Source organism: Colobus angolensis, unplaced genomic scaffold, assembly GCF_000951035.1.
Source record: "Colobus angolensis palliatus isolate OR3802 unplaced genomic scaffold, Cang.pa_1.0 Scaffold15, whole genome shotgun sequence".
NCBI classification, from domain to species: domain Eukaryota; kingdom Metazoa; phylum Chordata; class Mammalia; order Primates; family Cercopithecidae; genus Colobus; species Colobus angolensis.
In genome coordinates, this window is record NW_012114599.1 from 9,107,975 (window position 1) to 9,121,349 (window position 13,375).

General features: G+C 39.2%; 1 protein-coding gene and 1 long non-coding RNA gene across 3 annotated transcripts in view; one reads left to right on the forward strand and one right to left on the reverse strand.

Annotated features, from left to right (window-relative positions):
- SLC8A1 (solute carrier family 8 (sodium/calcium exchanger), member 1) overlaps positions 1–13,375 on the forward strand; it is a 394,332-nt gene that overhangs the window by 246,084 nt on the left and 134,873 nt on the right. The gene's annotated exons all lie outside the window — the stretch shown is intronic.
- Positions 12,791–13,375, reverse strand: part of LOC105507441 — a 5,346-nt gene continuing 4,761 nt past the window's right edge. The window contains exon 3 of the long non-coding RNA XR_001001100.1: positions 12,791–12,892. This is a non-coding gene — a long non-coding RNA (uncharacterized LOC105507441). The remainder of the gene's footprint in view (positions 12,893–13,375) is intronic.

Here is a 13,375-nt window from a genome sequence, read left to right on the forward strand (position 1 = left end):
TGCCTGTAAAACCCTTGGACATCATGAGTTCATATTTGGAGTCCTTATGTTCTCTGAATTGTGTTCCTTAATTTCATGCTGCTCTCCAAACTGCAACTGAGGTTACTCTGGAGTCGAAATGTGTTATTTTGAGAGGTTAATAGCTTTTAACAAGTTTATTCCACACTTTGTCCTTTGGGGATGATTTGTTTTATATGTTTTCTTGTGATTGAAACTTTTTTCCCTTAAATGTTGGACTTTCTCTGACCTCTCTTAGTTCTTGGGCTGTCACTCGCTGAGAGAGCCAGGAGAGCAGGAGCCCTTTCAGGACTTTGGAGTTTGCTGATACAATGAAATAATTCCCAGAAAGTAGCCTACCAACTGTGACCTATTTTTCTGCCCTTATACATGTACATAGGAATCCAGATGGTTTGATTAAATATAGCCTCTCCTGGTTCTAAAGGGAACACTTTTCAGCATGGAGTATAGAGAATTATCCACATGATTCCTATTAACATTAATGGGTGGGGGTACCAAGGCATTCCCCATATCCTGAGCTGCAAATGCACCACCAGTGCTTGGTACAGGGAGATTTCTTCCATTTGTAGACCATCTGGCTCCCAGTATTATCCAAGTGCATGAAAAATGTTAGAGGCAACTGTACCTAGTTCAATGTTTCTCAAACTTTACTTTGCATTACAACCACCTAGTGAATTGTTGAAAATGGAGTTTCCTAGAGCCTTTTTCAGGAATTTCACTTTAGTGAGTATGGTGCAGGGACTAGGAATCACCTGGTCCCTGCCGTTAGCAAGCATTGTAAATTTTTAATTGTGCTACACTCAAAGAACACTGGAGGGGAAAGAAACACACAAACACACACACACACAATGGAGTGGAACTGGAATTCTGGCTCTTCACTGTAGAAAAAGTCACTTTATATCTCCTAACTTTTGATCACTCATCGGAGATTTCTTTTCAGGAATAAATTTTTCCTTGTTCTTCTCATCCCATTATCCAAGAGATAAGTGCTCAACAGAAAAGGCTGGCTGTCAGCAAATATCCCTCATGTCATCCTGCATACTCAATGAGGGAGATACTCAAGGAAATAGGTGAGAAGGGCCCTGACTGTCACAGAGAAGGGACTCTCTGCAAAACGTTTCCTTGTGTGCTAGATGCACACCTGAAACTCACTGAAACTCTTTATTCTCCTATAATACCAGGAAAATAATATCTAGCTTGTAGAATTATGAGGATTCAAAAATATGATTAGTGAAACACTTAGCACAACCCTCACCCTGTCATACTCTGTAGTAAGGGATTAATAAATGACAGAATCTATAATTTTTTCCCGTTCATTCATTCATTCCACAGATAGTTACTGCATACCAGGCATGGCAATGGTTGCTGGGATAGACAGTCAATACACATATTTCTCACTTTCACAAAGCTTACAACTGACTTGAAGCAAACAAGCAATTAAATACTCTGTTGAGTAATTAGTGTCTTTCCCAGGACTGGCATTCCTAGAGGCAACTATAGGACTGAAGAAGAAGAAAAGCATAGTACACAGAATAGTGGCATGACAGGAAAATATTAATGAAAAAATTGGTCACTGATATGTGTTACAAGCTTACTCACTAAATATATATTAACTTTCTAGGATATTGGTCCATATTTTCCCAGCACAGGTCCCTCTGTTACTTATAAATGATAAGGATTATGACTGAAGTTATCTTATCCACAGACACAAGACTCACCCAGATGACTCAGGCAAGTAAGGATCCAGGAACTTGCTAATACATCAACAGACTCCTTGTTACTTTGTTTTCTTGTTTATACTCTAGTTAATGAAATTGTTTCACCATTATTGTGGTACCAGCCCTACCCTATTTTGAACAGCTTTGCCTACACTTTTGCCCTAGAAACGTAATAAACCAGGCTTCACAAGTTTGCTGATGAACCCCACATTCAGATTACAAACAGGAGGGAAAGCCTTCACCCCCTCATTTACCTGTACATCCAGTTCTGTGGGGCCTAACAATTAACCTGTATTGACAAGATGTTTCATCCTCAGTCATACCAGTTCAGGCTATTTCCTAATAAGCCAGTCATGCCTATTAAATAATCCAACTTAGTGAGGGTAGAAGCGGAGTATCAATTTTATTCACAACCCACTTGAGGGATATGGCCATGTTTAATGATACAGAAAATAGTGGTCCATAGTCATCAGCCTACGGTTTAACCAATATCATTAGCACAATAAAGAGAAAGAAAGCAATGATCCCTGGAGAAGGATGAGGTACACAATGTGCATGTGAGTAGTCTCCAGTGTGGACAGGGTAACTGACAGTGTGGCTCTCTTCACTGTTTCCTTGGGAAAATTTGTCCTACAAAATGATGAGAGAAAATGGCAAGCATCATCATGCACCATTCTCCACAGCCCTCTGACATTCTTGTGTCCAGAAGCAATGGGCAGAGCTCATTCCAGTGGTCTGAGAATAGTCTCTACTCTGTCTCCTTGGTATCCAAGGTCTTCACCCCAACCTTAATGATCACAAGATGCAAGGGAAATGGAAATTTACCTCTCCTTATCAAGTTATTGTGGGCCCTAAACTAGGAGCTTCAGAGTGATATAGCTGGTCATAAAAATGTGAACTTTACCCTAGGTGAAACTGTTCCTTAGATGTGAGAGGACCTATGAGGCTCAGGTTGGCAAGCTGGAGAATAGGAGGCCTGAGAATATAGTACTTCTGTAGTTTTAAAAGAAAGAAATGTCTACATATGGTGGCCCAGAAAAGGCATCCTTATAGCAATTTTTAAAAATGCACACATATTTCAACTTAAGTTGAAGTAAGTTATGTGCACCAATTTCTAGAAAATTTTTAAACTCAGTCTTCTGGGGGAACAAAAACCTAAGAATTCTAAATTCTTCCTTCTCCCATTGTTGAAGTTAGGAGTTAGTATGATTTGATAGAAGAATGGCTCCCCTTGGGAAATTAATGTGGCTCTTTTATGTTAAGTGGGTCAGACTGAATAGATTGGAAGCATTTGGCCTTGGAAGGTTTTCACAGTGGTTATTTCAGTGCATGTTCAGATCCTTGGCTGCTAGTAGATTTTTTTTCTTTATGCCTGGAACTTCCTTCAGCAAATAATTGCATGCTATAGAAATGCTGCACTCTCAAATCTTGTTTCCAGTAATATATGAAGGGAGCCATGCTGTAAATAAAATTAATCATTTTTTAACATCTAAGCAGCAGCTCCAAGTGCCACATGGGAAATGAATTACTGCCTTTGGTCCTGAATAACATCACATAAATCATTTAAAAATTGATTTTGTAGCCACAGAATTGCAGGCTTTTGATAAGGGCCTCCCTCCATCCTATGTAATCTTCAGGTCATGAACCTATGGGAAATAAAGGGCTCTGCTAAATTAATGGATTTTTTCGATCAGTTTTATTATCTGTCCACCTCTACCAACTTTTTCGCTACCTTTCCATTCACCTTTGCTCAGAGAATGTTTAATTTTTTTCTAAGTCACAGAGCAACAGAAAAGTTCATTTTCTTCTGAAGTGGAAGGTACATTCACAGGGTGTTTTATTTCTAATAAGCAGTGTACTATAAGGTAGTACAAAAAGCATTGGCCTTAATACCATAAGACCTGAGTTTGAATCCTAGATCTTAATAGTTTTTAGTCTTTGAAAAGTTAGAATAAGCTATGTTATGCTGCAGTAATGGACAACTGTAAACACTGCAGTGGCTTAAAATAACAAAGATCTATTTCTTACTCATGCTGCATGGCCATCATCTACATTGTCCTTACTTCAGGATACAGGATCCTGGACAATCCTCCTTCTGAATCGTAATTCATTGTGGCACAGTGAAGAGAAGATGACTTAAAGACTTTCACCAAGAAGCAACACATTCCTCTCTGATTTACATTTCATTAGCCAAAGCAAGTCATGGCCACATAATAACTTCAAGAGAAAGGCGAAGTGTATCTTCCCCTGCGCTCATAAACACCCTCTAAGCCTCAATTTTCTTACCTGCAAAATTATACAGTACTGCTCTCCTCTGGGTGTTGCTATAATTAATGGTCATTAATGTAATGTGTGTTCTATCTATGTTGAATTACAGCTAGCACTGAGTTGCTATTATATGTTATGTACCGTGCTAACAATGCACTGTATTATTTTTGTATTCACAACAACTCTACAAGCTGGCCATTGTTATTGCCATTCTGCAGGTGAAGCTGAGGCTTGGAAAGGTTATGTGATTTCCTCAAGAATCAACCAGCAAATCGTGGAGCCATGACTTAAGTCATCCTCATCAACTGACTCCTCAGTCTATGCTTTTGACTCTGCTCTGTAGGTTTTTCAAACTTTAAGTCATTCACTGAAGGACTGTTTACATGATGAAACCACTTTAGAGTGGGCATGGCCATGTCATGAAGTTATTTCAATGCTAAAGTATTTTACCTTCTTGAGAATTACAGGAGGGCCATTTGCGAAGCACAGTGTTACTGCACTGATTCTTGGGTACCTCTGTGGCCACTTCATCCTATGTTCCCACGTTTCTCCCTAAACTTAGTAAGTGGTTGAAAGAGGTGGGAGGAGAGCTAAATATGGTCAAAATTTTAGCAAGTCTCTCATATAATATCTGTATCATTTGTTTAGGGCAAGCTGGCCTAGAATTGCTATTTTGGACTCCGTGCCCACCAGTTCCAACCATATATGCATTACTAGAGCAAAAGCTCCATGAGCAACCTGTCTGTCACATTCTATCATGAATCAAGAACAGTTCTAGTGCAATTAGGGGCTCAAGAAATGTTTCTTGAATGAATAAATGCATACTCTTATGTTTTGTTTTTATAAAAATACAGAGTTAGTGTTTCTATATCAAGGCTTCAAGATGATTTACAAACCAATAGATCAAATATACTAGAAATGTTAGAATGTTGCTCATTTGATGTTTAAGTTACATATTGCTGGATTTTCCAGTGGATCAAAGACTATATTTACCAGCTGATCTTATTCAGTCCACCACTGGGTTTAGTTATGATAAAGCCTCATAAAAATCTATACTAACCTCTCACCTGGAGAAGAATGGAAAGCATTGGTTTAAAGAGACAAACTACTTACTCATTGTTTCTTGCAGTAAGCCAAAAGCTATCATAAATATTGGCAATATAATAGTGAAGAGAGGGCCAGGCGCAGTGGCTCACACCTGTAATCCCAGCACTTTGGGAGCCTGAGGTGGGTGGATCACAAGATCAGGAGATTGAGACCATCCTGGAACATGGTGAAACCCCATCTCTAGTAAAAATACAAAAATTAGCTGGGTGTGGTGGTGCATGCCTGTAGTCCGAGCTACTAAGGTGGCTGAGACGGGAATTGCTCGAACCCAGGAGGCAGAGGTTACAGCGAGCGAAGATCACACCACTGCACTCCAGCCTGGCCACAGAGTGAGACTCTGTCTCAAAGAAAAAAAAAAAAAATAGTGAAGAGAGAAGACACATGTCCTGTCTTCAAGGAGCTTAAAATTGAGGAGCAAATATTACACAGATACTACAAAAAAAGGAAGACAAAATTGTAAATTTTGATAAGAATAGTAGAAAAGTAATCTTCTCTTTCCCCAAATCCTTCCCATCATCACTTTCTCTTTCTCTTAAAAAGACATGAGAAGGAAAATGTCCACACTTATAGAAAAACACAGTGCAAAGACTGTGAGTAGCAGTTATGTAGTATCCACTCATACATTTTTCTCTTTAAATAATTCATTCACACCTGTATGCAAATAAAGGCATAGTATTTTGTCATACAGAGTAGCATGGGCTCTTTCTCCACTGAATGGCTGACATAGAGCTGCCTCATTTTTAGGATCTACCAGACCTCCCACCTGAAACTAACATGGGATAAATCTCTGAAAGAAGGAATTCCAGTCAGCCAAGCGAGACCTTGGGATTGAAGTCACCCAAAACAACCTAAAATTTTCATCACATATTGTTTGAGATTTTCAACCTCAGTAGAACTCCAGCCAAATCCCAGTTGAGCAGTTTCTAATACATTCTGTTAGAGTGGTGCCCCTGCTTGGTACAAAAGTGAAACCTCTTTAGCCAAGAGGGAAAAATAACCAATAAATAGAATCTGAAAAGAGCTAAAAAATGATTGCCTCTGCAAGCACCAGCTGTTAGTGTGTGTGCAGAATACCGATGGCCTGGGCTTCCCCGATTTCTTATGGAGGAGACTCCACAGGGACTTATGGGTAAATTGATCTCCACACATCCAGCAAACACGCCCCAGACTGGCCTTCCAGTTAGTGTGATAGAATGATCTGCCTTCCTACTACAGAAGATTCTCACAGTCAGGATTTTTCAAAACACAGCAAGTGCCATTTTGACCTGGCTCCATTGCTTCCATCATGCGTTTAACATACGTAGATTGTAAAGAAAAACTGTAGGAGTCCTTCTGTCTCTCTTCCTTCCTGTTCTTCACTAAACTGTATTCCCAGCTGTGGCTACATTGAGTAATTCTACCCCTTTTAATTTGTGGATGGAAATAAGATGAAAAGTTTTTGAAAGAAACGTAGAATTCTACAAAGTTTACCACATACTCTTAGGTCACACTATGAGGAAGGGAAAATTGCATGCCTCTCTGCAGATACGTAAAATAAGCCACGTTGTTTTAGAGATTGTGGTTACATGTAGGAAATCTGAATTTAAGAAAAAACCCACATACACATTTTCTTATCTTTGAAAGGAAAGGTCAATAATTCAGCAGACTATATCACAACTAGAGTTGAAAGACACCTATTTTTCTTTTTCATTTCCTCTTTTTCTTTACTGGAAGCTTGAATTCCTATTACCTCTCCTCCAGTGACTGTGGGTATAACTGACATTAATTTAAATGTCTTTGAACTTATTTTGTCATCAGCTTTCACAAGAAGGAAGACTTATAAAAGGAAGTTCACTTATTTTACATGTTACTGTTAAAGATTTTTTTCTGATCAGCCTAAGTCAATCAGAGTAGGTTGGAAGCATGGGACAAAAAGGTATTAAAAGTCGATTTGGTGCGGTTGGTCAAGAAGCTGTTGTTTGTCTTCCATGTTGAGACCACACACCTGTCTTCTATGGGCTAAGGACCTCTGTAGCTGATCTGGATTTTCCGTGAGCTCTGAACAGCCCTCCCTGGTTCCCTTTTGTGGTTTGTCCTTGAGGAATAGCTTGACAGAGTTAAATGAACAGGTTGTGAGGATAATTCACATTTGTCTATAAAAAGGAATGAAAGAGAGAGAAAAAAGGAGGGTGGGGGGTGGTGGGAGAGAGAATCAAGCCTCTGTTCACTTTCTTGGACTAAGGAAATGAGTCACTGTTAATATGTAAATGTGTTAGGTTGCAATATATTTAAAGTGTTCAGGTATAAGTTGTTCACACTGTACTTCTAATCAGCCAATTGAGTTCACTATCAACTTTCTTAGGAATGAGACATAGAACACACACAGTTTTGGTCAGAAAGATGGTTGAAAAATATCCTAAATGCCATCTAGTGAGAGGTGCCTGGGCAGCCAGCAGTAAACATGGAAGTATTGAGGGTCTTATGCAGAAACTAATAGAAGATACATGGCCAAGAGGAAATTAAAGCTTATTTACTTGGTATGCTAGCCCAAATTATTTGCCAAAGTTTGAGTAAAAAGACTATTGTTTTAAAAAATCAAAATAAACCTGAGGAAAATAAAGATTTGCTATATTGGCAATACTAAATCAACCTCCAAACCCAAGAAAAGAGGATCCTGAGAAGAAAAGGTTCTCTTATGGGTATAAAGATTGAGACGGGGTTAGCAGGGCTTGGTGGCACGTGCTTGTAGTCCTAGCTGCTCGAGAGGCTGATGCCAGAGGACTATTCGAGCCCAAGAGTTCAAAGTTGTAGTGAGCTTGGTTGCATCACTGTGCTCCAGCCTGGGCACAGAATGAGACCCTATTTTTAAAAATTAAAAAATAAAAAAAGATTATGAAGAAAGTGACGAAAGGAATGGGAAAGAGCTCTGATAATGGGATAGAAAGAAATGGGATTAAAAGTATTACCTTTTCAAATAAGGCATTATCTAGAGGGTAGGACTTCTACTGTTAAGTGGATCTCTGTGTTGGACAGGTGTGGAAGGGGCTGTTGAAAACAGTGAAGACCCAAACGTTTAGGTCTTTCAGCAGCCACCTATTTGTAATAGAAGGCTTCTTGTATCTCCATCCTTGGAAGTGGTCCAGCTCAGAACATCAGTTAGGAATATAACAGACAGCATTTCTCTCATTAGTTGAAAAGATTGATTCTATTACCTCTAGGGTCTATTTCAACTCTGAGCCATCCAGAAATCCAAGTTAGAGACTGCCTGTGGACTTTCTCCAAAGTAATAATAGTAATACCTCACACCTGTCTCATTGGCTTAGCATCTCTGAGGTCTTTTAGCATCTCTGAGGTCTCACAATTTTTAATAATCTATAGAACTGTGCCAAACTCTAAAGAAACTGGATGAGAAAAGTATTTTCATTTTTTTTTCTTTCTGGTTCAATTACAACCTTTGGAGGATATCATCAGGAAGATTGGTTTTTTATTGTTTTTTGTTTGTTGTTTTTTGTGATGGAGTCTCACCCTGTTGCCCAGGCTGGAGTGCAGTGGTGCAATCTCAGCTCACTGCAACCTCTGCCTCCCGGGTTCAAGTGATGCTCTTGTGTCATCCTTTCATGTAGCTAGGATTACAGGTGCCTGCCACCATGCCCGGCTAATTTTTGTATTTGTAGTAGAGACGGAGTTTCACCATGTTGGCCAGGCTGGTCTCAAACTCCTGGCCTCAAGTGATCCACTGTCTTCAGCCTCCCAAAATGCTGGGATTGCAGGTGTGAGCAACTGCACCCAGCCAGGAAGAGTGATTTTGTACCGACAAGATCAAAGCCTTTACACTTTAGCCAAGTCCAGAACCCCAAGCGGGGTTTTGGGTGGAGAGGGAGGAAGAAATGACAGGTAGGAGCCTTGGTGCAGGAGATCGTATTTCAAGTTTTAGGACCAATCTGAGAAGGAAATACGAATGTCAATTATTTTCTTTCATTTTGATGTCTGAAGGTAAGTGGCTTCCCACACGTTGGAAAGTACTTTATTCTTGCTCTTGGCATGCCAGCACTCACAGACAGTGGCTAGAACCCATCCCAGAGACAAACTCACTTAATGAAGGAACAAATTGAGCACTACATCCGACCTTAGAGATGTCAGTCTGGAGGCAGTCAAGGAAGCCAAGGGTTGTAATTTGAACAAAATGTCACAGTTTAGAGATTTTTCTGTGATGATAAATCACAGGCCCGTGCAGGGGATAATAACACAACATGTTGGACAGCTTTTCTTAAAATTGTTTGGCATTCTGTTTGCCTAATTATTGTCAGCAACACCCACGCTGGTATATTGTTGAAGGGAACTGTAGTGCCTGTCAGAGCAGGCACCCGCCATTCTCCTTTCCTCCTCACTCTACTCCTGTCGTTGTGATTACAGTTTGGGCATTATGCATCTTTGCTGCAGGAAATGCTTTATTAATCTTGCAGTCCTGTGTCCATGTGGAGATGTGGTTCTGCCATCCAACCAGATAGGAAGACAGAGCAGAAAAAGTCACTGGAGAATTTCATAAGGTCAAATTAAGAAAGAGGACAATTTAGTTCAGTTAGGTCCTTTGCACACTGAGGGACATGCAGAGAAATCACTTGCTTTATGGGTTTCGATTGGGAAATTATCTATTTATGTAATCACACTGCTTTGAAAGGGAAGGGAATTAATTGCTTTAATTAACTCCAGTAAAGACTAGATTGTCACAGGGGGAGTGTTGATATAATGTGCTTTGAGTGATCTGATATGCTCTTGGAAATAGTGGCTGGAAATAGTAGCTATCTCTGCAATCATTTTCCTTTCTCTGGGACCTCACTGATGATGTTCCTGCCATAAACTAGGCTGCCTAGAAGGTCAAAAAGAGAAGGAAAGGTCAAAAAAAAAAAGGTGGTAAACAGCTCATTTCCATAATTACCATTGATTTTTTCAGGAGTTTCATGATCATGTCTTCGGTTTCCTCTGATTTGGGCCCATCTAATTTTCCACCAGTAGCTGATTGCAAGTGAATGCGACATGGGAAGTATGCTTGTGTGTTAGGAAGGCACTAGAGTACACCAGTGAGCTAAGATCTTTTTATTTATTTTTTTATCTTTATTTTTTCCAACGAGCTAAGATCTGAAAATGATTTTCATCATGCATTTAGCTAAAGCCCAATTAAAAAGATTGTAGTAGACTGTATATTTAGATTCAGGCTGAGAATTTTGACAATATATAATAAATACATACACAGATGTGTATATTTGTTATGATGATTCATTTTAATTTTATTTATTTACTTACTTGATGGGCTCAATCTTTTAATTTGTCAGAGGAGACTGCAGAGACTTTTGAGGCTGAGTTGCTGATGGGCTCACCTACTGTTCTAAAGGGAAGCAACATTCTCCCTTCTCAAGTTTCAGAAAAGGGAAGGCAGCCAGAGAGTGGTGCAAAAGGCTGTCCCAGGTGGCAGATTAGAGAGATGCACTCCACATCCCCAACCCTGTGGATGCAGGAAGTACCCTTGGCCTCAGGCATCCTGTAGGCCTAAAGTGTGTTCTGGGGAAAGCCCAGCTCAAAATCTGATGATAGGCCTGCAGCCTTCTCTAAAGACTTTTTTTTTTTTTCCTGCCCTCCATTGCTTGGCTTAGCATTAGGAAAGGTCGAGTGATTTAAAAAACAGCAACAAAATAAAGCTACTAAGCATTATTTGTGGAGCGATAATGTGTCCAATAGGGAGTGAATAATTTAAGACAGAGGAAACAAGAACATTAAATGCATCCAGTAGAACACTTTAGACGTAAAGATAGAATCACTCCCATCATGCACCCTTTGAAAAGAGGACTGTCATTTACATTTTCCTTCTGGCATTTTTTGTCATGCAAATGCATATACATGTATATGTATGCATCGTAAGTAGCATACATTCTGGAATTCATGAACGTATATCTTGGTCAGTGAGCCTTGGTCTTAAAACACATTAGAGTAACCCCATTAGAACCCAGGCAGCCATCTCAAAAAGGAATTTTATATTCCACACCTCTCCTACCCTCTTCCACAGAGTGTGTGATGTGTCCTTAAGACTGTGTTGACGTCATTCAGTTAGGAGTGGGAAGGACCAATATCACTGGATGTTCATTTTAGGAGTCAAGTAAAAATGCAGTGTGTCTTATGGTTTTAGAAATTTCTTGCAAGAATACGCAGATATTGCCAGGTCACAGTCTCATTGTTGTTACCCATCCTGTGGCTTCGGTTAGATTTTTGAGTTCCCATACAGCACTAGGAACAGTCCCAGGGCCTGTCAGCATTGCTCTTCTAGTTTGCAGACCGACACCTCTGTACCATGGCCCTAAATTCAGTTCTGATACACATTTGGACACAAGGATGGTGCCAGAGAGCACCAAACGCAGTCCTTCCTGCCATCTTTTTAGTGGAAGTTTCTTGGGGTCAGGGTAACCGCATTTCCTTGACTAATTGATGTGACAAGTATAGCATTTTGCTTACTTTTCTGCCACAAGCCTTGCCTTATAGATATGTTTGAAGGATACCATGATAGTCTACTCTTAACATAGTTTGTCAACTAAGGCAGAGGAGACACCCTCAAACTCAGGTTCTCATTATTCTCTTAATTCTGCACGTATTTTCCACAACAAAATTATGAGATGCTAAAGCTAGAGGTCTTCACTGTACAGATAAGAAAAGGTGAAGTAACAGAACCAGTCTCATAATTGCAAAAGAACCTGAAGCACTGAGGTTTCCTGACACTCAGTCCAGAACACTTTCCCCCTACTCCACATCGGCCTCTTTTTAACAGTGGAGATCTTCTCTGTACAAAATAGTTTAGAAGAAATGCTGTACATTCTCCCTTTGAATGTACATGATGAGAGATAGTCCAATAGCTGGGTGGCATTGTGAGCTTCTAGGACCTCCCAGAAGCTGAGGATCTGTATCCCTGCCATGGGCTGCATCTCCAGCTGGTTTTCTGCCCACTCACAGCCTGCAAGTGTACAGATGGTGAGGATATCATCATTTCCACCATGGGGGGTGGGGGAGAGTAGGGGGAGAAAAGACACTGTTTCATTTAAGTTTATTTCGAATTCCTTGTTGTTTGTCATGTTAACGTTCTCTCACATTTGCAGACATTAACCAACAACTAGGAGGAAAAAATTCTTGTTTTAAGTGCAGATATAGAGAAATGGCATCTAAGAAAAGGTCTGTCATTTATGGAGAGGAAGTGAAGGAGAAAGGAATAAAAAGCAGAGAATGAAGAGAGTCAAGGAAAAAATAGAGAAATAAATTAGAAACAGGCGAGATAGAAGGAATGGAAGAGTCGATGACAGGGCTAAATCCTATACTGTTTTTATAATTGAATAGTGCCTTGCACATCAGCCCAGTGTTTACTCTTTGATATAATTGCCTGCTCATCAACATATGCAAAATTACAATTGCACAGTATGAACACTCAAAGATGTTAATATTGCCATAATGAGCCTGCCAATCTTGTGAAAATGAACAGTAACCAATATGCTGGCAGAAGTTAATCTCCAGAGAGTTTAGTGGATCTGATAATTTACCAGTTGTTCAGATCAACTAGACAGCATTAGAGTGGCATTACCTTGGAGTGTATATGTTGTAGGTCAAAACAGTATTATGGAGGAAAATTTGAAATAATAAGCAATTTTTAAACCATTTCTATTTGAAAATGATATTTTCAACAGTTCAAGAGCATAACTCTTTACTGCATTTAGCTTCATGTTTTCTGATGACCTTTCCGAAGAAGCTGTCTGATGCAGGATCTAAATAGCCTGGGAAAAAAAAAAAAAAAAAAAAGCATGATTTACAACTTAAGAGCATTTTGATAGAAAAAGGGTATGTTATTCACTCAGTATAACAGCTCTGAAACTGAGTTTTGCATGCCGTCTTACAAAGTGTGGCATTCATTTTGATCCTTAATAATGTAAGGAAATTACTTAAGACCCCAATCTCATTTCTATTTTTAATTTATCAATGACTTAGCCATTGGAATTAGCTTTTTCTTTTTTCTTTTAATTTTTCTACGAGTTATACTTATCAATATTTAATACATTAGAAATTGAAAAAGTTTTTAAAAATTTCTACATATTTTCATTTAAAATAGCAATAAACTAATTACATGCCAACACAATATTTTTTTGAAAAGAATTATATTTTCTGAAACAAATTTAGTGAGAACACTGTTTTATATATATATATTTTTATTATTATTATTATGCTTTAAGTTCTAGGGTACATGTGCATAACGTGCAGGT